This window comes from Anomaloglossus baeobatrachus, chromosome 12 (genome assembly GCF_048569485.1).
Source record: "Anomaloglossus baeobatrachus isolate aAnoBae1 chromosome 12, aAnoBae1.hap1, whole genome shotgun sequence".
NCBI lineage: Eukaryota > Metazoa > Chordata > Amphibia > Anura > Aromobatidae > Anomaloglossus > Anomaloglossus baeobatrachus.
This window is the reverse complement of record NC_134364.1, coordinates 147,362,953-147,388,423: the sequence shown is the minus strand read 5'-3', so window position 1 is coordinate 147,388,423 and position 25,471 is coordinate 147,362,953. Positions and strand designations below refer to the sequence as shown.

Sequence of the window (25,471 nt, the reverse complement as noted above, 5' to 3'; positions counted from 1 at the left end):
CCACCCAAAGTCCCGATAGAGGACAACAGCCCACCGAGGGGGATAAAAGGCCACCGCCAGGACTCAGAGATCCCACGGGCCAGCGTCTGCAGGCAAGGGCTCCTTAGGCCACATCCAGCCGGGAGAGGACTCCTGAAGTTGCAAGCACAGGCAGTCCACCATTCTACAGAGGGGGACCAGAACGCAGCCGGCTGCGGGCACCGACCACCATCACCTTGGTTTACCAGAGACTCGTGTGTTTCCTTCAATAGTGAGTACACCAGCACCCTGCGGTCGCCCATCCCCTTGCACCACAAAGTCCCCCAACGGGTCCCGGGGCCACCATCCCTGCCCACGGAGGGGTTAACAACTTGCTGCATAACATCTCCCCCGGGTGCCCCGTAACTGCAGCGGTGGTGTCCAACCTCACCACACACCGTGGGTGGCGTCACGAACGTAGTACGGCCCAGCCCGTACATATACGTCCTACATCCACTACTACAATCCCCTTTTTTGATCGAAGTGACCGCGAGACCCCCGGGTCCGGAGACCCTCGAGCCACCCACGGAAGGTCCGGATCCGAGCTCGGCTGCTGCGAGCGCGGCGGCACAACTACGTCAGGGACACATCCCGTATTTCAGGGATACAGAAGGAAGTCTTCAAAGCATTGCTAAACCCATGTGTGACTCCCCTTAGATTTAATTGTAACCCCCACCATGTAAAATATATTAGAGGATCTTGTACCATGTTATGTGGGCTCTGTATGTGGTACCTGAATTTTTCTTGTGACCATTATTTTTTAGTAAAGAGCAGTAGTCTTTTGTATCGCTGCAGTGATCACAAGCCTGATAAAATAATTTGGCCGCATACAAATAGTAACAGGACACAGAAGCTTCAGGTCAGATTGCTGACTCCACACTAAATACTCCCATAATGCAGTGTAAGTTCAAAGTCCTTTAGCCGACCTGGGGAGGTATGTACAAATACACAGACATAGATATACCTGCAGCTGAGCTGATCGGTGTGTGCTGGGAGGTATGTACAGTACACACATGTATACCTGTATGCACATATATATATAAATATATATATAACTGCAACCAAGCTGAGCGGAGGGTGCTGGGAGTTAGGTACATACACACATATATATATATATATATATATATATATATATATATATATATATATATATATATACGGTACCTGATCAGTGTGTGCTGGGAGGTATGCACATGTACCTGGCTAAAATGAAGAGACCACTACACAGTTTTCAGTTTTTCTGATTTTTCTCTTTATATTTTTCTGTAAAATGTAAATTGTTCTTTATTCTATAAACTACTAACAACATTTGTCCGAATTTCTAAGCAATAAATTTTGTATTTATTTTCTGAAAATGAGAAATGGTCAAAATAACAAAAAAATGCAATGCTTTCAGACCTCAAATAATGCAAAGAAACCAAGTTCATAATCATTCAGAAACAACAATACTAATAATTAGGGATGAGCGAATGTATTCGCCACTATTCGGTATCCGATGGTTAATGGGTATTCGCACTATTCGCTATCTGACAAATAAATCAGTATCCGCTCCGATACTTTCATTTTCATTTCTGACTTCCTGGTGCCTGTTTTTCAGCTAATGAACAAATCTGATGTTGCTTGCCCTCACAGTAACGCCACAGCCATCTTTGTAGTGGTGTTACTGTGATTGGCTTGGCCACACAGCGTCATAGGGGCTATATAAGCCAGGGGCCATTTTGGTCAGTCAGTCTCTTCCTCTCTCTTTCATACTTATCGATCACCGGCGCGGCGCTGCACGGGTGTCACACTACTCTGGTAGCTTCTCTTCTTTTGAAAATGCCGGCCGCTCATTATTACATCTCGTATTCCCTGCTTCCCCCGCCCACCAGCGCCTTGGATTGGTTGCATTCAGACAAGCCCCCACACTGAGTGACAGCTGTCTCACTGCAACCAATCACAGCCGCCGGTGGGCGGGTCTATGTAGTGCAGTAAAATAAATAATTAAAAAAAACTGGCATGCAGTCCCCCCCAATTTTGATAGCAGCCAAGATAAAGACACACGGCTGAAGGCTGGTATTCTCAACATGGGGAGCCCCACATTATGGGGAGCCCCCCAGCCTAAGAATATCAGCCAGCAGCCGCCCAGAATTACTGCATCCATTAGATGCGACAGTCTTGGGACTCTACCCGGTCATCCAGAACTGCCCTGGTGTGGTAGCAATCGGGGTAATAGGGTGTTAATGGCAGCCCATAGCTGCCACTAAGTCCTAGGTTAATCATGGCATTCGTCTATGAGACACCCCCCATGATTAACCTGTAAGTGAAAGTAAATAAACACATACACCCGAAAAAGTCCTTTATTTGGAATAAAAGACGAAAAAAAACACACTCTTTCACCACTTTTTTAAAATCCCCAAATACTCCTTCAGGTCCGGCGTAATCCCCACGAGGTCCCACAACTCTTCCAGCTCTGCTACATGAAGCTGACAGGAGCGGAGCAACTGAAGTGAGTCGCGCTGTCAGCGTTGACGTCACTCAGGTTACACGCGGCCACCGCTCTCAGATGGAGGACTCCAGCTTGCCGCGGGTAACCTGAGTGATGGCACAGCTGATTGCGTGGCTCACTTCAGTCACTCAGGGGATTTGCGGTCACCAGTGAGTCCTTCACCTGTGATCACAAATCAGGCTGTGGCACACAGACAGAGCTGCGCGATGACAATGAAGTCGGGTGAAGTTCATCCGAGTTCATTATAATCGCGCGGCTCTGTCTCGCAGCCAGCCATGCTCTATGGGGATATAGCAGAGCCGAGTGGGACCGCACTATCCACAGCCGTTCTCAAAGCAGGAAGCTGAGCTCACAGCCATTCTCTGCTCATCCGGCCAGCGCTTATTGTGAAGGAGGAGGGATCGTGGGGATCAACGTTGCGCTACGTACAGAGGTAGACACCGAGGAACATCGGGGAACACCGGGGTGGTATGGGGGGAGACTTAGCTGTACTCGGGGAGGAGTTTTCTGTCGCATGTGTCATGGCAGAGGAAGAGGGTGAATGAAGGTGGGTGGTGTGCGCGCTGCCATCTTGGATGATTGGAAGGGGGTTGGAGGGGCAGAAATGCAGTCACGCACCTTCTACAGGCTGTGCCCATACTGTTTTTGCCTTTTCCCATCCATTTCAGCCTTTTCCTCAGTCACCACAGCTCGCCGTTAAGTCCAACGTGAAATTATTCTGGTTTCCCATACACTTACATTGGGTGTTGAATATTTGCGAATAGCCAAATAGCTGCGACCTATTCGTCGGATATTCGTCGAAGCTGATATTTTGGTATTTGATCATCCCTACTAATAATGTTTTACCTCAGGAAGAGTTCACTCATTACAACATTACAACATCATGTGGCAGAGAGTTCCATAGTCTCACTGCTCGTACAGTAAAGAATCTTCGTCTGTGATTATGATTAAACCTTCTTTCCTCAAGACGTAGCAGATGCCCCCGTGTTCCAGTAATCAATATTTTGTGGAATACCCATGATTTGTAATCACAGCTTTCATGCGTCTTGGCATGCTTTCCACCAGTCTTTCCCACTGCTTTTGGGTGACCTTATGCCACTCCTGGTGCAAAAATGTAAGCACTTCTTCTTTGTTTGATGGCTTGTGACTATCCATCTTATTCTTGATTACATTTCAGAGGTTTTCAATGGGGTTCAGGTCTGGAGATTGGGTTGGCAATGACAGTGACTTACAAAAGGAATGGCAAGTGGCAGCTGGGGTGAAGTGCACTGCAAGAACAGTTTGTATCATGCTCCTAGAGGCAGAGCTCAAGTCATGTAAAGCTAGGAAAAAGCCTTTCATCTATGAGAAGCAAAGGAAAGCCAGGCTGAAGTATGCTAAAGGCCATAGGGATTAGACCATAGAGGACTAGAGTAAGGTAATGTTCTCTGAATAGTCTAATTTTCGGCTTTGCCTAACACCTGGTCATCTAATCGTTAGACAGAGAGCTGGAGAGGCGTACAAGCCACAGTGCACTCACTGTGAAATTTGGTGGAGGATAAGTGATGATCTGGGGATGCTTCAGCAAGGCTGGTATTGAGCATATTAAATTTTGTGAAGGTCGTATGAATCAAGCCACATACAAGGTTATCCTGGAAAAACAGTTGCTTCCTTCTGCTCAATGTTCCCCAACTCTGAGGACTGGTTTATCCAGCAGGACAATGTGCCATGCCACACAGCTATGACAATCAATCTGTGGATGGATGAAGGACCACCACATCAAAACCCTGTCATGGCCAGCTCAATCTCCAGACCTGTACCCCATTGAAAACCTTTGGAATGTAATCAAGAGGAAGATAGATAGTCACAAGCCATCAAACAAAGAAGAACTGCTTACATTTTTGCACCAGGAGTGGCATAAGGTCACCCAAATGCAGTGTGAAAGACTGGAGGAAAGCAGCCAAGACGCATGAAAGTTGTGATTACAAATCATTGTTATTCCACAGAATATTGATTTCTGACTCTTCCTGAGGTAAAACATTAGTATTGTTGTTTCTAAATGATTATGACCTTGTTTTCTTTGCATTATTTGAGGTGTGAATACAATGCATTGTTCTGTTATTTTGACCATTTCTCATTTTCAGAAAATAAATACAAAATGTATTGCTTGGAATTTCTATGACGTTGTCAGTAGTTTATAGAATAAGAGAACTGTGACGCCCTGGCGCCGCCAGGTGGTTACACACAAAATAGGCCCCCACACAACACCTTCCCTCATAGGGTTACACCGAGCCGACAAAACTCTAGTCACCTCCCCAGGGTAGGAAAGGCACACCAGTGGGCGGGACCAGGCGGAAGGAAAATGCCCACCTAGGGGTCAAGAGAATCCGGGGCGGGAAAAAGAGTAGTCAGAGTCTGAGTCTGAGTTGAGAAGTTGTTAGAGAAAGGAGAGGAGAAAGTGCAAGTGGAAGTTCAAGTGAAGTCAGAGAAGAAAGGCGTCAGGGTTGGAGCCCCGGCGTACTGGCTAGGTGGCAGACGGTGGTCCGTGTCTGTCAGGAGACGGGAAGATGGCTGGCGGAGATCCGAGGTGGACCAGGACAGGGTAGGAGCCCGCCGGTACCAACACCGGAGAACCGACCCAGAAACCATGCACAGAGGGGGTACCTGGACCCTGAAGCAAGGACCGGAACCACCGGCTTTGTTAATTCACCAGTTGAGGACAGGATTATAGGTCCTGTCCCACCCAAAGTCCCAAAAGAGTAGACCAGCAGCCCACCGCGGGGGATAGGGCATCCGCCAGGGCCCCTTTAGATCCCAAGGGTCAGCATCAGCGGGCAAGGCTCCCACCCGTAGTTCTGGGAGCGGACTCCAATGTTCCATACTGAGGAGTCCAAAGAGAACTAAAACAGTGCAGAGGAAAGTGACACAGACCATCACCCCAGGTGAGGGACCAGAATACACCCAGCCACGGAGCCCCGGCCACTGGCACCTTGGTTTACCGCTGGACTTATGTGATTTCTTTGATTGTGAGTACACTAACATCCCCCGGTCCGACAAGGCGCGCCGACCCCTGCAGCCACCATCCTCAGCACAGAGACACTGGGTCCCCGGACATCCACCCTTACCCACGGAGGGTTAACAACAACTAGCTGCCATCCCAATGCCCTCGTGTGCTCCCTGATAGCAGCGGTGGTACCCCATCTTACCACACGCCGTGGGTGGCGTCACATACTATATAGAAAATCCCACATATGTTACGTCTGGGTGGTGGAAACTCTGGACCGTACACCGGTTTCCCTTGAGGAGGCAGCCAGGCCGGTCACCCCGCCAGAGGGTCTGGATGCACGGCAGCCGAAGCACTGTTGGTAGTCAGACAGTCCGTAGGAGAGCTGGAAAGGTGGATGTCGTGGAACAAACGGAGTTCTGGACGGTAGTCCGGGTGACGTGGCTCAGGGTCCGAGGCCGGGTAGTAGGGTCAGGCGGGATCCGGAACCTGCTGAGCGATGGGACGGGTCACCAAACGGAGCCAGGGACTGGAGACTGGCGGAGCTGCAGAGGTGATGGGACATCCGCCGAGTTCACCGTCAGGGTACTGTAGTGGACGTGGTTCGGAGCGGCTGGCGTGCCAGAACAGGCTCTACGAGACAGGACAGGGTTAAGACAGAGCAAGCAATACGGGGACCTGAACTCCTAGTCTATCAAACACGTAGAACAGGCCCTGCCCACCAGGAAAGTGAATCTTAATATACCCTGTACCTGTCTATTTAGGCCAGAGAAACAAAAATGGTATAACTCCAATATAGTTAAAATATTTAATTTTATTACAAATTCATAAAATCAAAACATAATAAAGACAAAAACAGCATTCACAGCAGTAAATCCTCAATAGAAGGTGGACCGGTACCATACATGAAAAGAATGTGGTATATGAAAAATTTCAACACATGTCAACATACATTTAGTAATAATGTTTCATCCTTAAACCATAGGGAAAGGGAAAGATATACTCAAATCACTACTGGGGTTTCACCAATTAATCACCCTCAGAGATGGTATAATCCCTATAGATGTTGACATCATGCAAAAGAGTATATGAAATATTTCAAAACATGTGTCAGCAAACAGTTGGTAATGGTATTTAATCCCTACTAAGTAAGGGCAAAAGTACACTCACACAGTTACTGGGGTTTTAACAGTTAATCACCCTCACAGATGGTATAATCCCAGTGAGTAAAAAACCAACCAAATACTGACCAGTAAGATAGATACCGCAACACCTGCCTGTCCCAACCCGCATTTCACCCTCTTCCTCAGGGGACGTAGAGCATACGTCCCCTGAGGAAGAGGGTGAAATGCGCGTTGGGACAGGGAGGTGTTGCGGTATCTATCTTACTGGTCAGTATTTGGTTGGTTTTTTACTCACTGGGATTATACCATCTGTGAGGGTGATTAACTGTTAAAACCCCAGTAACTGTGTGAGTGTACTTTTGCCCTTACTTAGTAGGGATTTAATACCATTACCAACTGTTTGCTGACACATGTTTTGAAATATTTCATATACTCTTTTGCATGATGTCAACATCTATAGGGATTATACCATCTCTGAGGGTGATTAATTGGTGAAACCCCAGTAGTGATTTGAGTATATCTTTCCCTTTCCCTATGGTTTAAGGATGAAACATTATTACTAAATGTATGTTGACATGTGTTGAAATTTTTCATATACCACATTCTTTTCATGTATGGTACCGGTCCACCTTCTATTGAGGATTTACTGCTGTGAATGTTGTTTTTGTCTTTATTATGTTTTGATTTTATGAATTTGTAATAAAATTAAATATTTTAACTATATTGGAGTTATACCATTTTTGTTTCTCTGGCCTAAATTGATGCAATGGTTATCCAACTTATGCTGTTTGTTTGATCTAACCTGTACCTGTCTATGCAATTTCCTGTTTCTAGGTGCTGGCCCTTTAAGAAAGGGTCAATGACCACGCGCGCGCCCTAATGCGCATGCGCGAGGCCTGAGTACCAGAAGCCAGTCCAGGGAGCGGTGCAGAGGAAGCAGGGGTGCCCGGCTGGGTGTCCCACGTCGCAGAGGAGCGCCGGGAGCGGGGAGCTGGACGCATGGAGGCCGCAGGCGGGGAAGAGGAGGCCGGGACCAGAGTGGTGAGCAGGGGACGCCGCCGGGGAGCGGGCCACGGGAACCGGAGAGCGGGGCCAGGGGACTGGGAAGCGTGACAGTACCCCCTCCCCCACGCCCCCCTCCCCGCAATCTGGACAGGAAGGCACGAATCAGAGGAGTGCCAACATTCTCCCGGGGCTCCCAGGACCTATCCTCGGGACCATAACCCGCCCAGTCTACCAGGAAGTATTGCCGACCTCGCACGGTCTTCATGGCCACGATATCCCTTACCACATAGATGTCATCGTCAGCAATAGGAGGAGGAGCAGTACCGGCCTCAGCGGAGAAGGGACCAAGGACCACAGGCTTGAGCAAGGAGACATGAAAGGAGTTGGGTATCCGCATCGTGGCCGGGAGCTGCAGCTTGTAGGAGACTGCATTGATCTTGCTGATGATCTTAAACGGCCCGATGTAGCGAGGACCCAACTTGTACGAGGGTAACTTCAATCGGACATATCTGGATGCAAGCCAGACCAGATCACCTGGGGAGAAACACGGGGGATCCAGGCGCCTCTTGTCTGCATGTCTCTTCATCCGCAAAGAAGCACGTTCTAGGGAAGACTTGACAAAGTTCCATATAGCTGAGAAGTCCCGAACCAGAGCATCTGCTGCGGGGACGTCGGAAGCCGAGGATACTGGCAACGGGACAGAAGGCTGCAGTCCGTAAACGACCTGAAAGGGAGAGCTGGAGGTGGACTCACTGATGTGCTGGTTATGGGAGAATTCAGCCCAAGGTAGGAGCGTGGACCAATCGTCATGATGGATGTTGACGTAGTGGCGCAGGAAGGAGGTCAGGATCTGATTGACCCGTTCCACTTGGCCATTCGACTGAGGATGGTAGGCCGAAGAAAAGTCCAAAGACACTCCCAGATGTTGCAGAGAGCCCTCCAGAAACGCGAGGTAAACTGAGTTCCTCTGTCGGACACAATGTGTGCGGGGAAGCCATGCAATCGGAATATGTGCTGTATGAAGGAGTCAGCTAGCTCCTGGGCAGAGGGCAGCCCGGCCATGGGAACGAAGTGAGCCATCTTTGAGAAACGGTCCACCACAACCCATATGACCGTGTGTCCGGAGGATAAGGGTAAGTCCGTAATGAAGTCCATTTCGATATGTTGCCACGGAACGGAAGGAATGGGCAAAGGCAGAAGATGTCCATATGGTAGGTGCTTGGGTGTCTTGTTCCGGGCACAGGATGGACAAGCTGAGACGAAGGTTGCGACGTCTTTACGGAGGGACGGCCACCAGTAGTGACGGACAATCGTACTCCAAGTCTTCTTCTGACCAGCATGGCCGGTGATCTTCGAGGCATGGCCCCAGTGCAGGACTCTCTGTCTGTCAGTATCTGAGACATAGGTTTTCCCAGGGGGTATCTGAGTTAGAGCGACAGGAGTCACCGGAATGACTTTACTGGGGTTGATGATGGGCTGGAACGTCTCCTCCTCCAACTCCATGGGCACGAAGGACCTGGACAAAGCGTCTGCCCGCACGTTCTTATCCGCAGGCCGAAAATGGAGTTGGAAATCAAATCGAGCAAAAAACAAGGACCAGCGAGCTTGTCGTGGGTTCAGTCTTTGGGCAGACCGCAGGTACTCCAGATTCTTGTGGTCCGTGTATATGATCACAGGGTATACAGCTCCCTCCAAGAGGTAGCGCCATTCCTCCAAGGCCAGCTTCACGGCCAGTAGCTCCCGATCCCCGATGGTGTAGTTGCGTTCGGGTGCCGAGAAGCTCTTGGAGAAGAATCCACAAGTGACCATCTTTCCGGAGGGGGAGTTCTGCATCAACACTGCCCCGGCTCCTGAGGAGGAGGCATCCACCTCTAAGGTGAACTGTCGGTTCAATTCAGGGCGATGGAGAACCGGTGAAGAAGCAAACGCCTGTTTCAAGGAGCAGAACGCGGCATCGGCCGCCGGGGGCCAGTCCTTAGGATTAGCTCCTTTCTTAGTCAAGGCAGAGAGAGGCACAGTCAAGGCAGAGAAATGCGGGATGAATTGACGGTAATAGTTCGCAAAGCCGAGAAAGCGTTGGATAGCCTTCAGTCCGGAAGGAGGAGGCCAGTTGATGATGGCAGACACTTTCTCTGGGTCCATCTGCAGGCCAGTGTCCGAGATTACATAACCCAGGAAGGGAAGAGACGACTTTTCAAAGATGCATTTCTCGTACTTGGCGTACAGACGGTTCTCTCTAAGCCTCTGGAGAACTAGCTGCACGTTCTCTCTGTGGGTTTGTAGATCCGGAGAGAAGACCAGGATGTCGTCCAGATACACCACGACACAGACATAGAGGAGATCTCTGAACACGTCGTTCACCAGTTCTTGGAAGACTGCCGGAGCATTACACAGACCAAAGGGCATGACACAATACTCGTAGTGCCCATCCCGAGTGTTGAATGCGGTTTTCCATTCGTCTCCAGAGCGAATGCGAACCAGGTTATAGGCCCCACGGAGGTCCAACTTGGTGAATACACGGGCTCCTCGGAGCCGATCGAATAGTTCGGGGATAAGCGGCAGAGGGTATTTGTTTTTTACGGTGATCTGGTTTAATCCCCGGTAGTCTATGCAAGGGCGCAGATCACCTTCCTTCTTCTTGACGAAGAAAAACCCTGCTCCGGCAGGGGACGAGGACCTCCGAATGAACCCCTTAGCCAGGCTCTCGGTGATATAGGCAGACATAGCTCGTGTTTCAGCAGGGGACAAGGGGTATATCCGTCCTCTAGGAGGCGTAGTTCCTGGCAGTAAATCGATGGCACAGTCGTAGGGACGATGAGGCGGTAGTACCTCTGACTCTTTTTTATCAAAAACGTCCGAGAAGGACCAGTAGGCAGAAGGCAGTCCTGGTAGAGACTCTGGAACCGGAGGGCGTTGGACGGGCTGGATGGATTTCAGACATCTCTCGTGACATGAGGAGCCCCATCGGGTGATTTCACCTGTACTCCAGCTGACTGACGGTTCGTGTGTCCGTAACCATGGGAGTCCCAGCAGGATCTGATGAGACATGCGCGGGATGACGTAGAAGGTGATCTTCTCGGTGTGCAGAGCACCGATCCGTACTTCCACAGGCTTGGTGATCAGTGAGACGGTGTCAGAGAGGGGTCTCCCATCTACAGAGGCGATCACCAGCGGTTTCTCTAGTGGGAGGACAGGCACCTGGTACTTATCCACCGTGGCCTGCTGGATGAAGTTGCCTGCTGCTCCGGAATCGAGATACGCCTCTGCCGTGAACCGGGTCTCTTCTGTAGTGACTTGAATAGTTCAGGTAACGGAGTCTGAGAGAGTCCCAGCACCTAGGGTGGCCTCTCCTACCAAGCCTAGGCTTTGGAGTTTCCCGGCTTCTCGGGACAAGAGCGTAGCAGGTGTGTGCCATCACCGCAGTAGAAGCAGAGACCCTTTGCTAGTCGTTCTGCTCGGCGTTGCTCCGACTGCCTCAGGCGGTCAATCTGCATGGGCTCGTAGGTAGACGCGCCAGGTGACGCCAACTGGGGAGCGATGGACTTCTGTGGTGGGGGGGAGTGCCGTATTGGACGCCTCTCGCGGGACACTTCTTTGGATCGTTCCTGAAAGCGAAGATCCACTCGAGTCGCGAGAGCAATCAGGGCATCCAGGGTGGAAGGCACGTCACGACCAGCCAGCTCATCTTTAATACGACCCAAGAGTCCCTCCCAGAAGGCGGCGGTTAGGGCCTCATTGTTCCACCCGAGTTCCGAGACCAAGGTGCGAAAACGAATAGCATATTGGCCCACCGTCAGAGTCCCCTGACGTAGCCGGAGGAGGGATGAGGCAGACGCGGAGGCGAGTCCGGGCTCGTCAAAGGTGCTACGAAATGCCTGCAGGAATTCCTGGATGTTGGTGGTTACCGGATCCTCCTTCTCCCACAAGGGGTTCATCCAGGCCAGTGCCTCTCCCTCTAGATGGGACATCATGAACGCGACCTTGGCTTGGTCAGAGACAAAAAGGTGCGGCAGCAGCTTGAAATGGAGGGAGCATTGATTGATGAATCCCCTGCAGGTCTTGGAATCTCCGGCGTACCGGGGTGGTGATGCCAAACGAAGTTTGGAAGCATCCGAGGAGGCTGCCACGGGAGCTGCGGCCGTGGATTGTACAGTGGAAACCTGAGATGCCAAGGATGTGGCCGTTGCTTGTAGCGTATTCAGGCGGGTATCCACAGAAGACATGAAGGTCAGCATGCGGGTCTGGGTCTCGTGCTGGCGTACGGGTTCCTGCTGCAAGGCCGCTAGTGCTTCGGCGGGATCCATGGCCTGTTCTAGCTGTTACGTCCGGGTGGTGGAAACTCTGGACCGTACACCGGTTTCCCTTGAGGAGGCAGCCAGGCCGGTCACCCCGCCAGAGGGTCTGGATGCACGGCAGCCGAAGCACTGTTGGTAGTCAGACAGTCCGTAGGAGAGCTGGAAAGGTGGATGTCGTGGAACAAACGGAGTTCTGGACGGTAGTCCGGGTGACGTGGCTCAGGGTCCGAGGCCGGGTAGTAGGGTCAGGCGGGATCCGGAACCTGCTGAGCGATGGGATGGGTCACCAAACGGAGCCAGGGACTGGAGACTGGCGGAGCTGCAGAGGTGGTGAGACATCCGCCGAGGTCACCGTCAGGGTACTGTAGTGGACGTGGTTCGGAGCGGCTGGCGTGGCAGAACAGGCTCTACGAGACAGGACAGGGTTAAGACAGAGCAAGCAATACGGGGACCTGAACTCCTAGTCTATCAAACACGTAGAACAGGCCCCGCCCACCAGGAAAGTGAATCTTAATATACCCTGTACCTGTCTATGCAATTTCCTGTTTCTAGGTGCTGGCCCTTTAAGAAAGAGTCAATGACCGCGCGCGCGCCCTAATGCGCATGCGCAAGGCCCGAGTACCAGAAGCCAGTCCAGGGAGCGGTGCAGAGGAAGCAGGGGTGCCCGGCTGGGTGTCCCACGTCGCAGAGGAGCACCGGGAGTGGGGAGCTGGACGCATGGAGGCCGCAGGAGGGGAAGAGGAGGCCAGGACCGGAGTGGTGAGCAGGGGACGCCGGGGAGCGGGGAGCGGGCCACGGGAACCGGAGAGCGGGGCCAGGGGACCGGGAAGCGTGACAACATACAACCAATCCCCCTTTTTATTTGAAGTGTCCGTGAGACCCCCGGGTCCGGAGATTCCTCGAGCCACACAGCAGATCCGGATCCGAGCAGCCCGGCTGCTGACGTGAGGGCGGCACAGAACAATTTACATTTTAATCAAAAATATAAAGAGAAAAATCAGAAAAACTGAAAACTGTGCAGTGGTCTCTTAATTTTTGCCAGAGCTGATTATATACCTGCAACCAAGCTGAGCAGTGTGTGCTTAAAGTTATGGGTGGAATACTCCAGCATATTAGGTGCTGAGAGGGTTAATTTGTATTACCTGGGCCGGATTTGTTGTGGACAGCTAAAGAGATGGGTGGGATGGCTGTTTACCATATCTCCACCTCGGGGTGTGGTCCCAGAGGTAAAAAGCCAGGCCTCTGGATGCACTGGTGGTTCTGCTCTGTATTTTCCTGTGCTGGAGGAAGCAGTTAGTTTGATAGTTTGATACTATCAAAAAGGGGACAAAAACTGAGCCGGGAAATTATAGGCCGGTAAGTTTAACCTCTACGGTTGGTAAAATCCTTGAGGGTTTCTTGAGAGATGCTATACTGGAGTATCTCAAGAAAAATAACCTTATGACAGAGTATCAACATGGGTTTATGAGGGATCGATCCTGTCAAACTAATTTGATCAGCTTCTATGAAGAGGTAAGTTCAAGCCTGGACCAGGGAAATGCAGTGGATGTTGTGTATATGGACTTTTCAAAAGCTTTTGATACGGTGCCACACAAAAGGTTGGTACATAAAATGAGAATAATGGGGATAGGGGAAAATATGTGTAACTGGGTTAAAAACTGGCTCAGTGATAGGAAACAAAGGGTGGTTATTAATGGTACGTACTCGGACTGGGTCTCAGTTCATAGTGGGGTACCACAGGGGTCAGTATTGGGCCCGCTTCTTTTCAACATATTTATAAATGACCTTGTTGGGGGCATGCGGAGTAGAATTTCAATATTTGCAGATGATACTAAACTCTGCAGGGTAATCAATACAGAGGAGGATAATTTTATATTACAGGGAGATTTATGTAAATTGGAGGATTGGGCTGAGAAGTGGCAATTGAAGTTTAATGTAGATAAATGTAAGGTCATGCACTTGGGTAGAGGAAATAACATTTATGATTATGTACTTAATTGTAGAACACTGGGTAAAACAGACACAGAAAAAGACTTGGGTGTATGGGTGGATGGTAAACTTCACTTTAGTGGACAGTGTCAGGCAGCTGCTGCCAGGGCTAATAAAATAATGGGATGTATTAAAAGAGGTATAAGTGTTCATGAAAAAAATATAGTTCTACCTCTGTACAAGTCACTAGTGCGACCGCACTTAGAATACTGTGTACAATTCTGGTCACCGATATATAAGAAGGACATAGCTGAACTGGAGAGGGTGCAGAGAAGAGCCACCAAGATTATTAGAGGAATGGGGAGGCTGCAATACCAAGACAGGTTATTAAACTTGGGGTTATTTAGTTTGGAAAAACGAAGGCTTAGGGGGGATCTAATCACAATGTATAAATATATGAGGGGACAGTACAGAGACCTTTCCAAAGATCTTTACACCTAGGCCTGCGACTGGAACACGGGGGCATCCGCTACGTCTTGAGGAAAGAAGGTTTAATCATAATCACAGACGAGGATTCTTTACTGTGCGAGCAGTGAGACTATGGAACTCTCTGCCGCATGATGTTGTAATGAGTGATTCACTACTAACATTTAAGCAGAGCCTGGACGCCTTTCTTGAAAAATTTAATATTACCAGTTATGTATATTAGATTTTATGACAGGGTATTGATCCAGGGAACTAGTCTGATTGCCGGATGTGGAGTCAGGAAGGAATTTTTTCCCCATTGGAACTTGTTTGCCACATTGGGTTTTTTTTTTTTTTGCCTTCCTCTGGATCAACATGTTAGGCTACGGGTTGAACTAGATGGACTTAGAGTCTCCCTTCAACCTTAAAAAACTATGATACTATGAAACTAGTTCTGTCTTCAAGCCTGTAAATGGCTTGTGGCTGAAGTTAATAAACCAGGTGAAAATCGACTCGTGAGGTGTTCCTGCATCTCCTACTACAACACATATATATATACAGTTGGGTCCAGACATATTTGGACAGTGACCGGATCTTTGTGATTTCATCTCTGCAGGTCACTATTTCATATTCATATTCATTTAAAATGATGCAACTGAAGTGGAGACTTTCAGGTTTGAAGGAGTTGAGCAAAAATCTTCTGTAAAACATTAATGAATTGCAATCATTTTTCTAAAAAGCCTCCTCATTTCAGTGGCCCAATATTAATTGGACAAATTTATTTTACAGATAATAAAATGTCCATGTTTAACCCTTTGTGGAGAATCCTTTGTAGCAATAAATTCCAGCCATGGATGTCTCCTTTGCTGGTCTCTTTATCATCCATGGACGTCTCCATCGCTGGGCTCCTCTGGTGTGAGGCTTCCGTCCATGGACGTCTCCATTGCTGGTCTTCACTGGTGTGAGGCTTCCGATCATGGATGTCTCCATTGCTGGACTCCTCTGGTGTGAGGCTTCCGTTCATGGACTTTTCTGACTTGCCCACCCCAGGGCCTTAGGTGACTCTGTGTCGGGCCGGACTAGTCCGGGGTAGTCAGCGGTGGCAGGGCCTGGCTCCATGACCCTGGCGAAGTCAATTAATGTGGCGGTATGGGAGAGGTGATGATGGGAGTTGTAGTTTATTAAATTCGTGACGCCACCTGTGGTAATTTGCAGCTACTGAGCCGCAGCTGCTGGAAGGGACCTCCGGGGCTAATGTTATGGCAGCTGAGGTGTTTCTTGCTCCCCACAGGTGGAGCGGGTACCCCGGGGCAACCTTTGGTGCTTGGTAAAGTCTATGGTGTCTATTGATGTGGTGCAGGATAAAGCAGACGACACAGGGCTTGCAGTTAAGATGTTTACTCACTGTTTAGTTTCAATGCTGCAGCTAACCGGTTACCCACGGAATGCCAGGATCCTCTGTCAGGGACCTCCGACGATCCCAGATAGTTCAAGGGTCAGTTCCGGTGCACCCCTCAAAGTGTCCTGACTGGCTGTCTCACTAGCGCAAAACTGCACTTGGCTGTCCTGCGCCTCCACCAACAAGCCTGTCCAAGAGTAGCTGACCTAGGTCTTCTATTACTTCCACCAGGCTCCACCACTTCCGAAGGCTTGCAAGGTGCGGAGGTGCCAGGCACGCGTGCAGGAGGACTGGGCAGGGGCCCCACAAGGTGATCCGGGCTCTGCCAGGCGGGGGTGACATCTCCCTTACCAGGCTCCGCAGCGGCGGCCGGAGACTCTCGGCTCTCGGTGACGCAGGACGCCGTCTGGTTTTCAGGGGCTTTTCCTGGTCTAGCCACTCCTTCTCCAGTCATTCGTTGCTCGGCTTCCACATCAAGCCTCCGTAACTGGTGGGCCAGCTGCTGCATCTCCTCCAGCAGGAGGTACAGGCTGGGGTCCGATCCCTTCTCCCATGCCTTTCCCGGTGTACTGGAAAGATAAAGCTCTGCCATAACGCCTCTCCAGCCTTCCCGGTTGATGCTCGTGTCTGCCACTCCCGAGCATTAACCACCAATGCTCGGCTGCACCCTTCTCCACTCCGGAGGCGGGGTTGAGGGACGTACCACTGGTTGGTGCCATGCCGGCACCCAGCCCACCAAGGGTGGCATTCCTCCACCCACTATCCAGTACATTCTGGCAACTTCTTCTTCCTTTAGACACCAGTATTAACTGCCAGACAGTCAATTTCTTAGCGCGCCATTTTTCAACACTCCACAGAGCACAGAGGGGGCGGGGCTTATATTTGCGCTCTTTTTCTGGCACGCCCCCTTTCTTCCTGCGCCCAGCAGTTTTAATGGCGGCAGCAGTTTCTACACAAATAAACAGTCTATTAAACACAGTTCCTTAAAGCACACGTCACCCGTATTAACCGGCCTTGTTCATATCCTGTTTGTAACGCCAAAAAGGTGACTCGCCCACCCCAGGGCCTTAGGTGACTCTGTGTCGGGCCGGACTAGTCCGGGGTAGTCAGCGGTGGCGGGGCTTGGCTCCGTGACTCTGGCGGAGTCAATTAATGTGGCGGTATGGGGGAGGTGATGATGGGAGTTGTAGTTTATTAAATTCGTGATGCCACCTGTGGTAATTTGTGGCTACTGAGCCGCAGCTGCTGGAAGGGACCTCCGGGGCTGATGTTATGGCAGCTGAGGTGTTTCTTGCTCCCCACAGATGGAGCGGGTACCCCGGGGCAACCTTTGGTGCTTGGTAAAGTCTATGGTGTCTATTGATGTGGTGCAGGATAAAGCAGACGACACAGGGCTTGCAGTTAAGATGTTTACTCACTGTTTAGTTTCAATGCTGCAGCTGACCGGTTACCCACGGAATGCCAGGATCCGCTGTCAGGGACCTCCGCCGATGCCGGATAGTTCAAGGGTCAGTATCGGTGCACCCCTCAAAATGTCCTGTCTGGCTGTCTCACTAGCGCAAAACTGCACTTGGCTGTCCTGCGCCTCCACCAACGAGCCTGTCCAAGAGTAGCTGACCTAGGTCTTCTATTGCTTCCACTAGCAGGTGATCTTTGGCAGGTTGTGGCCTCGGGTGCCTACAGCAATCTCCCGGGTCGTCGGTTTTGCTAAAAGTAATGTCTTTCTTCTTTTGCCTAGGGACTGTCCCTGTGTTGCAGCCGGATCCCTCCACCCGGTATTCTAGTGGAACAGGTCCACGGGACGTTCGTACTTCCGTGGCACCCTGGAATCCCTTCTATCGGTGTCACCTGGGCCTAGCAAGACTCCAGGATCTCCACTAGGAACCTCCTTTCTCTAAAAGTCTTTCTGTCCGCTGTCCTTTCCTGACAGCCCACCTCCACGCTCCTCGACTCCTTCTGACTCACTCCCACTCTACCACTGACTGAACTTGAACTTACTGGTTCCCCTTTCCACTCCCTGACTCCTCAAACACTATTCCCTGGTAGGCTCCACCCCCTCTTAGGCCAGTGAATGGGACTTAAGGCCCCATAATCAGGTATTCTGGTCGCTACTCTCAGCATTAATGGAGTGCTTGCCTTAAACCCTGACCCGGTGTGTGACCTACCAATTGGTGTGTGCAGGTTTTGTCCGTGAACCGGTAGATGACCCCATTCTTACCCAGGATGGGATACCACACCTCTGGGTGAGGTGCAGTACCTCTGGGTGAGGTACAGTACCTCTGTGGCGACGGAAGCCTCAGGGGCACCACACTCCCCAACAGCAAATCCCAGCACGTTCGCAGGCTGAAACAAAAATACAATGGTATTAACTGCAAAATTTTGAAATGCTGTAATAACAGGAGAACAATCAACTTTTCATCCCTTTATGAGAGGCATTTTTCTTAAACGTTACTTAACATTTAAACAATTTTTAGAGTCTTTGGTGCACTTTACTGTCCAGATGCACAACTTCTTTTGTGGAGTACATTCCACCTTAATTCTGGTAGGGAGCACAACCGGTGCAACTCTTTACAAGGTGGAGTCCTGGCCAAGCCTAGTCCAGTGGCCCACATGTCCGTCACTTATATTTCTCTAAGAAAACATATTATCTACATTCCAGCCACCTAAAGTCCGGTGGACTGGTTGTGCATTCTTATCAATGCAAAACACAAAGGGGGGTAGGGTGACATCTCAAAAAGAACAGGGGGGCAGAGGTTACTTCAATAAGGGAAGGGACATCTTCAAAAAGAACTCAGGGTAGGTAATTCAGGGGAGGGATGACTTCTTCAAAAAGAACATGGTGACTGAAAGGGGGTATTTACATATTAATGCTGTTAATTTAGTAATAGGGGTTCCATTCCGGCACAGCTACTGGTGGCATAAAAGCCGCTGCCAGACTGGTTTGGGTCCCCTGGGAACTTGTTGTGGGGCTGCTGCGGGCGGTGCGATCGGGACTGCATCCTCCCGGTGAATGTGGACATCTAATGCATACCATCCCCGGGTACCCATCAGGCGGGTATACGCTACCCGGTCTCCGATTTGGACGTCGCGCCCTGGGTGACCCCGTTGTAGGTGTTCCTCAATGTCTCTTCTGGACACAAAAATGTCCCTCTTCAGCACCAGTTCCCGGATGAACCCCCATCCTCTCTCCAGGCTAAAGTCCAGTATCTGGCCCCTCCTTACCGGGCCATGGGTGGCTTTCCTGGCCTTCCTCATCTTTTCCTTTGTGGCCAGGTTGGCGGCCTCCTTCTTTGCTTGCTGTGTCTCCCGACGTTCCCTCTCCATCTGGAACTGGGCCAGTTGCTGTTCACAAAAGATGGTCGTTGCGGCCCGGGTCATGACCGGCTCCAATGGGACGACCAGCCCACGGTCGTGAACCGGTAATGCGTCCCAGTCCACACAGGGTGAGATGGCGCCGGGGGCGCAGGCAGGAGGGCTGGGTAGCGGCCCCACTAGGTGTTCTGGGCTCTGTCGAGTGAGGTTGTTATTTCCCTTACCGGGCTCCACGGCAGCGACCGAATGCTCGCAGGGTGCGGTGGTACCAGGCACGTGTGCAGGAGGACTGGGCAGGGGCCCCACAAGGTGATCCGGGCTCTGCCAGGTGGAGGTGACATCTCCCTTACCAGGCTCCACAGCGGCGGCCGGAGACTCTCGGCTCTCGGTGATGCAGGACGCCATCTGGTTTTCAGGGGCTTTTCCCGGTCCAGCCACTCCTTCTCCAGTCATTCGTTGCTCGGCTTCCACATCGAGCCTCCGTAACTGGTGGGCCAGCTGCTCCATCTCCTCCAGCAGGAGGTTCAGGCTGGGGTCCGATCCCTTCTCCCATGCCTCTCCCGGTGTACTGGAAAGAGAAAGCTCTGCCATAACGCCTCTGCAGCCTTCCCGGTTGATGCTCGTGTCTGCCACTCCCGAGCATTCACCACGAATGCTCGGCTGCACCCTTCTCCACTCCGGAGGCGGGGTTGAGGGACGTACCACTGGTTGGCGCCATGCCGGCACCCAGCCCACCAAGGGTGGCATTCCTCCACCCACTATCCAGTCCATTCTGACAACTTCTTCTTCCTCTAGACACTGCCTCTATTAACTGCCAGACAGTCCATTTCTTAGCGCGCCATTTTTCAACACTCCACAGAGCACAGAGGGGGCGGGGCTTATCTTCACGCTCTTTTTCTGGCACACCCACTTTCTTCCTGCGCCCAGCAGTTTTAATGGTGGCAGCAGTTTCTACACAAATAAACAGTCTATTAAACACAGTTCATTAAGGCACACGTCACCCGCATTAACGGGTCTTGTTCATATCCTGTTCGTGACGCCAAAAAGGTGACTCGCCCACCCCAGGGCCTTAGGTGACTCAGTGTCGGGCCGGACTAGTCCGGGGTAGTCAGCGGTGGTGGGGCCCGACTCCGTGTCCCTGGCGGAGTCAATTAATGTGGCGGTATGGGGGAGGTGATGATGGGAGTTGTAATTTATTAAATTTGTGACGCCACCTGTGATAATTTGCAGCTACTGAGCCGCAGCTGTTAGAAGGGACCTCCGGGGCTGATGTTATGGCAGCTGAGATGTTTCTTGCTCCCCACAGGTGGAGCAGGTACCCCGTGGCAACCTTTAATGCTTGGTAAAGTCTATGGTGTCTATTGATGTGGTGCAGGATAAAGCAGACGACACAGGGCTTCCAGTTAAGATGTTTACTCACTGTTTAGTTTCAATGCTGCAGCTGGCCGGTTACCCACAGAATACCAGGATCCACTGTCAGGGACCTCCGCCGATCCCGGATAGTTCAAGAGTCAGTACCGGTGCACCCCTCAAAGTGTCCTGTCTGGCTGTCTCACTAGCGCAAAACTGCACTTGGCTGTCCTGCACCTCCACCACCGAGCCTGTCCAAGCTGACCTAGGTCTTCTATTGCTTCCACTAGCAGGTGATCTTTGGCAGGTTGTGGCTTCGAGTGCCTACAGCAATCTCCCGGGCTGTCGGGTTCGCTAAAAGTAATGTCTTTCTTCTTTCACTTAGGGACCGTCCCTGTGTTGCAGCCAGATCCCTCCACCCGGTATTCTAGTGGAACAGGTCCACGGGACGTTCATACTTCCGTGGCACCCTGGAATCCCTTCTATCGGTGTCACCTGGGCCTAGCAAGACCCCAGGATCTCCACCAGGAACCTCCTTTCTCTAAAAGTCTTTCATTTCGCTGTCCTTTCCTGACAGCCCACCTCCACACTCCTCGACTCCTTCTGACTCTCTCCCTCTCTACAACTGACTGAACTTGAACTTACTGGTTCCTCTTTCCACTCCCTGACTCCTCCCACACCCTTCCCTGGTAGGCTCCACCCCCTCTTAGGCCAGTGAATGGGACTTAAGGACCCATAACCAGGTATACTGGTCGCTACTCTCAGCATTAATGGAGTGCCTGCCTTAAACCCTGACCCGGTGTGTGACTTACCAATTGGTGTGTGCAGGTTTTGTCTGTGAATCGTTAGATGACCCCATTCTTATCCAAGATGGGATACCACACCTCTGGGTGAGGTGCAGTACCTCTGTGGCGACGAAAGCCTCAGGGACGCCACATCTTTATTGCTGGTCTCCACTGGTGTGAGGCTTCCGATTATGGACGTCTCCATTTCTGTTCTCCTCTGGTGTGAGGCTTCTGTCCATGGTCGTCTCCATCACTGTGTGAGGTTTGCTGCCTTTACTGTGTTGATTTCAGTTGTTCCTTGTTTGTAGCTCTTTCTCCTTACGTTTTGTCGTAACCTGTGAAATGTAGTTCAATGGGGCTGAGATCTGGTGAGGACTCGGCCATTGCAGAATATTCAATCTTCGCTTTCACAGTATGCTTTGGGTCTTTGGGTATGTTTTGGTTAATTGTCCATCTGTTCTGTGAAGCACCATCCAAACATTGCTGCATTTGGTCGAATCTGAGCAAAAAGTCTCGCCCTGTACATTTCAGAATTTATCCGGCTGCTTCTGTCTTCAGTCCCATCATCAATAACCACTATATAGCCCTGCATGCCTGGCCATGACACTGCCTCTGCCTTGTATTACAGAGGACATACTGTGCTTAGGATCAAGAGCCGCTCCAAGCCTTCTTCAGACTTTCTTCTCCCAACATTCTAATGCAGGTTGACCTTAATGAACTTCAGATGAGAAGGAATGGCGGCAACTCACTGGTAGATATTAACGGCAAATTTGTTGCACAAACTGCAGCATTGTTACAGCATAACCGGGGAGGGGAAAGTGCAGGGGCGCCGGGCCCCTGCACTCCCCCCTCCCCGGTTATGCTGTAACAATGCTGCAGTTTGTGCAATAAATTTGCCATTAATATCTACCAGTGAGTTGCCGCCATGCCTTCTCATCTGAAGTTCATATTGGATTCCTGCACTTTGGCAGAGCACCACGGGGATCGACTGGAGATCCGTGAACCACGGGAACACCACAGACTCGTGCATACACACCTGGGCTTGCAGTGCCTAGCCTTTCCTTTGTATTGCAGGTTGACCTTAATCTAATCCATCTTCTGCTGCTTTTCCAGAACTGGGCAGCTTATTTAGATGTTTTTTGGTAAAGTCTAATCTGGTCGATGAATGGTTTGCACCTTGTGGTGACCCCTTTCTATTTCCATCGAGTGGTTACTGTGACGACATGGACTCTCATGGGTTAAAGTTTCTTAACATTCAGCCAGACAGGATGATAGATTGTTTATAGACAGGGGATAAGTCCCTCATTGTTTTTACAAGACTCTTGTGGACTCATGTAATTGTGTTGGCCACTGAAAGCCAGACGTATTGTTTTCTCCAGACATTTCCAGTAATCATTGTATTGTAGTTGTGTATTGCTAATGTAATTACCTTAGTAGTCATTGTCTAGTCAGTGACTTCCAGACTACATGTATACCCTCAGTCTTTCTGTAGACATTATTTGGATGAACATTGTCCATGCAGCTTGAGACTCATCCAATGGGAGAGGCGATCTTGTCCAACCAATCGATGAGGACGCAGTGTATCTAAGTGGAAGGCTTTGGCTATAAAAGGGACTTCTTTAAGCCACCAGGTTGTTGATGGATGCTGATGGATCCAGTCTAAGCTCTTTGGAGCTGACTAGAGGATCAGGACATCTTATGGCTTCAATCTAGGGACACCGGTTCCGGTTGGAGACCATATCCACAGCCTAGGGATTTCGACTCCGGCTTCCAGGATTGTAACATCATACCAGGACTACCTAAGGAGGACACTCAGGTTGGGACAGTTCAGTCACCTGTTACAGACTTTGCAGACCTCACACAGCTTCCTGAATCTGGCATTATTCCTTTCTCGGTGGGTGCCCGCCAAAAGCGGGGTGCTGCTGGATTGGAGTAAATAGCCCTGGAACCTCTGAGGCATGGACATTCTAAATCCCTGGTGAGCCAGCGGAAGGGTGAGACTCTGTTGCCTGTTACATTTGTGTTTTGCTGGTTATGTGTTATGTGCCGTTAATTGTTTGGGGATCCAATAAAGTCTAATTATTGTGGTTCCCTCACCTTGTGTTGTCTGAGTAGTGTTACGCCCACGGTTAAGGAGGCCGGCGTTCAGTTGGGATGAGCCCTGAGCCACGCTGTCTTTCTAAAGGCGGCGGGATTTAGTGGACGAGAGCACCCACTGAGCCCCGTGTCTCCACAGTGACCCCTTTGTATTTGCATTTTGTGGGGACCCCTCTTTTTTTGCCCCTTTGGTGGCCGCTCTGTATTTGCTCCTTGTGGTCACCACTCTTGGCCCCTTGTGGTGACCACTCTTCATTTGCCCCTTGTGGTGAATCCTCTACATTCGTTCCTTACGGTGACCCCTCTGCATTTGCCCCTTGTGGTGACCGTTCTGCATTTGCCCCTGGTGGTGACCCTTCCACATTTGCCCCTTGCTGTGACCCCTCTGCATTTGCACCTTGCAGTGACCCCTTTGTATTTACACCTTGCGGTAACCCCTCTGTATTTGCACCTTGCGATAACCCCTTCATATTTGCTCCTTGCGGTGACCCTTCCGTATTTACCCTTTGTAGTGGCCCCTCTGTATTTACACCTTGGGGTGGCCCCTCTGTATTTTCTCCTTGTGGTAACCACTTTGTATTTTCCCTTTGTGGTGACCCCTCTGTATTTTCCCCTAGTGGTGACCCCTCAGTATTTCCTCCTTGTGTGATCCCTCTGTGTTTGCTTCTTGTGGTAACTCTTCTGTATTTTCCCCTTGTGGTGACCCCTCTGTATTTGAACCTTGTGGTTACCCCTCTGTATTTGCACCTTGTGTTGACCCCTCTGTATTTGCTCCTTGTGGTGACCCCTCTGTATTTGCTCCTTGTGGGGACCCCTCTGTATTTTCCCCGTGTGGTGACCCCTCTGTATTTGCATCTTGTGGTGACCCCTCTGTATTTGCTCCATGTGGCGACCGCTCTGTATTTGCACCTGTGACGCCCTGGATACCCCAGGGGTCACAGGTCATTACACTCACCACATACACCCCCACCCCAGTAAGGTACCACCAGTCAACCCAAAAGACCTGATTGCCTCCCTCAGAGTCAGACAGGCACACCAGGTGGACGGAGTCAGGCGGATAGACACGCCCTCCGAGGAGTCTGCTGGCCTGAGGCAGGAAAAACACAAAGAGTGTGAGAGAGGAGAAATAGAGTTTGGGGAGTGAGGAGAGAGGAGCTCAGTTCTGTGTGGGGCCTGGATTGGAGCCTAGGACCCCAGATCAGTCAGGCAGGCAGACGGTAGTGGCCGCCTGCAGGAGACCGGGAATACGACCGGCGGAACCGTAAGGGACCGGGACAGGGTAGTGGCCCGCTGGAACCGAACCGGGGAGCTAACTGGATACCGGAGCACCAGGCAGGGTTCTCAGACCCCGAACTAGGCTATAAGCCACCACCATAGTCAAATCAACTGATTGCGGTCTGGACCTCAGGGGTTAATTCCCACCTAAGTCCCGATTGAAGGCAACAGCCCAACCCGTCCGGATAGGAGCCACCGCCAGAGGCCAGAGATCCAAGGGGCCAGCGTCTGCGGGCAAACGGGCTCCTACGACACATATACGCCGGGGAGTGGGCTACTAGTGCCCAGGCACAGTAGCCAAGATCACGTACAGGTGCAGGAGAAAGGCGGACATTACTAACCTATCTGGAGAAACTGCAGCCGGCTGCGGGCCCCGTTCGTCACCCCGTTTGGTTTACCAGTGACTTTGAGTGGTTTAATCGTGAGTACACCAGTGCCCTCGGGCATCGCACCGCACCGAAACCCTGCACCCTGCAATCTTACTACCGGGCCCCGGGACACACCGCCCCTACCAACGGAGGGGTTAACACCAAGCTGCACCACTATACTGCTCCCGGGAGCCCCCGTATCTTCACCGCAGCGGTGGTGTCCATCATCATCACAACCCATGGGTGGCATCACAAACTGTACAATACAACCATCCCACAACCCCTGCGTGCACCGCCACTACACCCCTTCCAGAGCGACGTGACCCCCGGGTCCGGAGGCGCTTGAGCCACTGACACACACGAGCCCGGACCCGAGCGGCTCGGCGGTCGCAGCCGAGGCCGCGGGGTGGTACACATCGATTCTTCTGGTGTCTGCGAACAGTATAGAACCAGTCTACCTACCAGTAGAAGTGCGCCTTGTGAACCACGTCAGCGGCGTCCCGCTGAAAAATCTGAAGATCCGCCATCTTGGGCGCGAAATTTTCCCGCTCGAGTCGTCTTCCCCGAGCAGTGAAGGC

At 51.1% G+C, this 25,471-nt stretch overlaps 1 protein-coding gene across 3 annotated transcripts in view; it reads left to right on the top strand.

The window, feature by feature from the left end:
* The first annotated feature begins 971 nt into the window (after positions 1-971).
* The window catches only part of ASPDH (aspartate dehydrogenase domain containing), a 558,112-nt gene continuing 533,612 nt past the window's right edge, over positions 972-25,471 (top strand). For all 3 annotated transcript variants that reach the window (XM_075330142.1, XM_075330144.1, XM_075330141.1), the window contains exon 1: positions 972-1,014. The gene's annotated coding sequence lies outside the window, so the exon portion shown is untranslated. The remainder of the gene's footprint in view (positions 1,015-25,471) is intronic.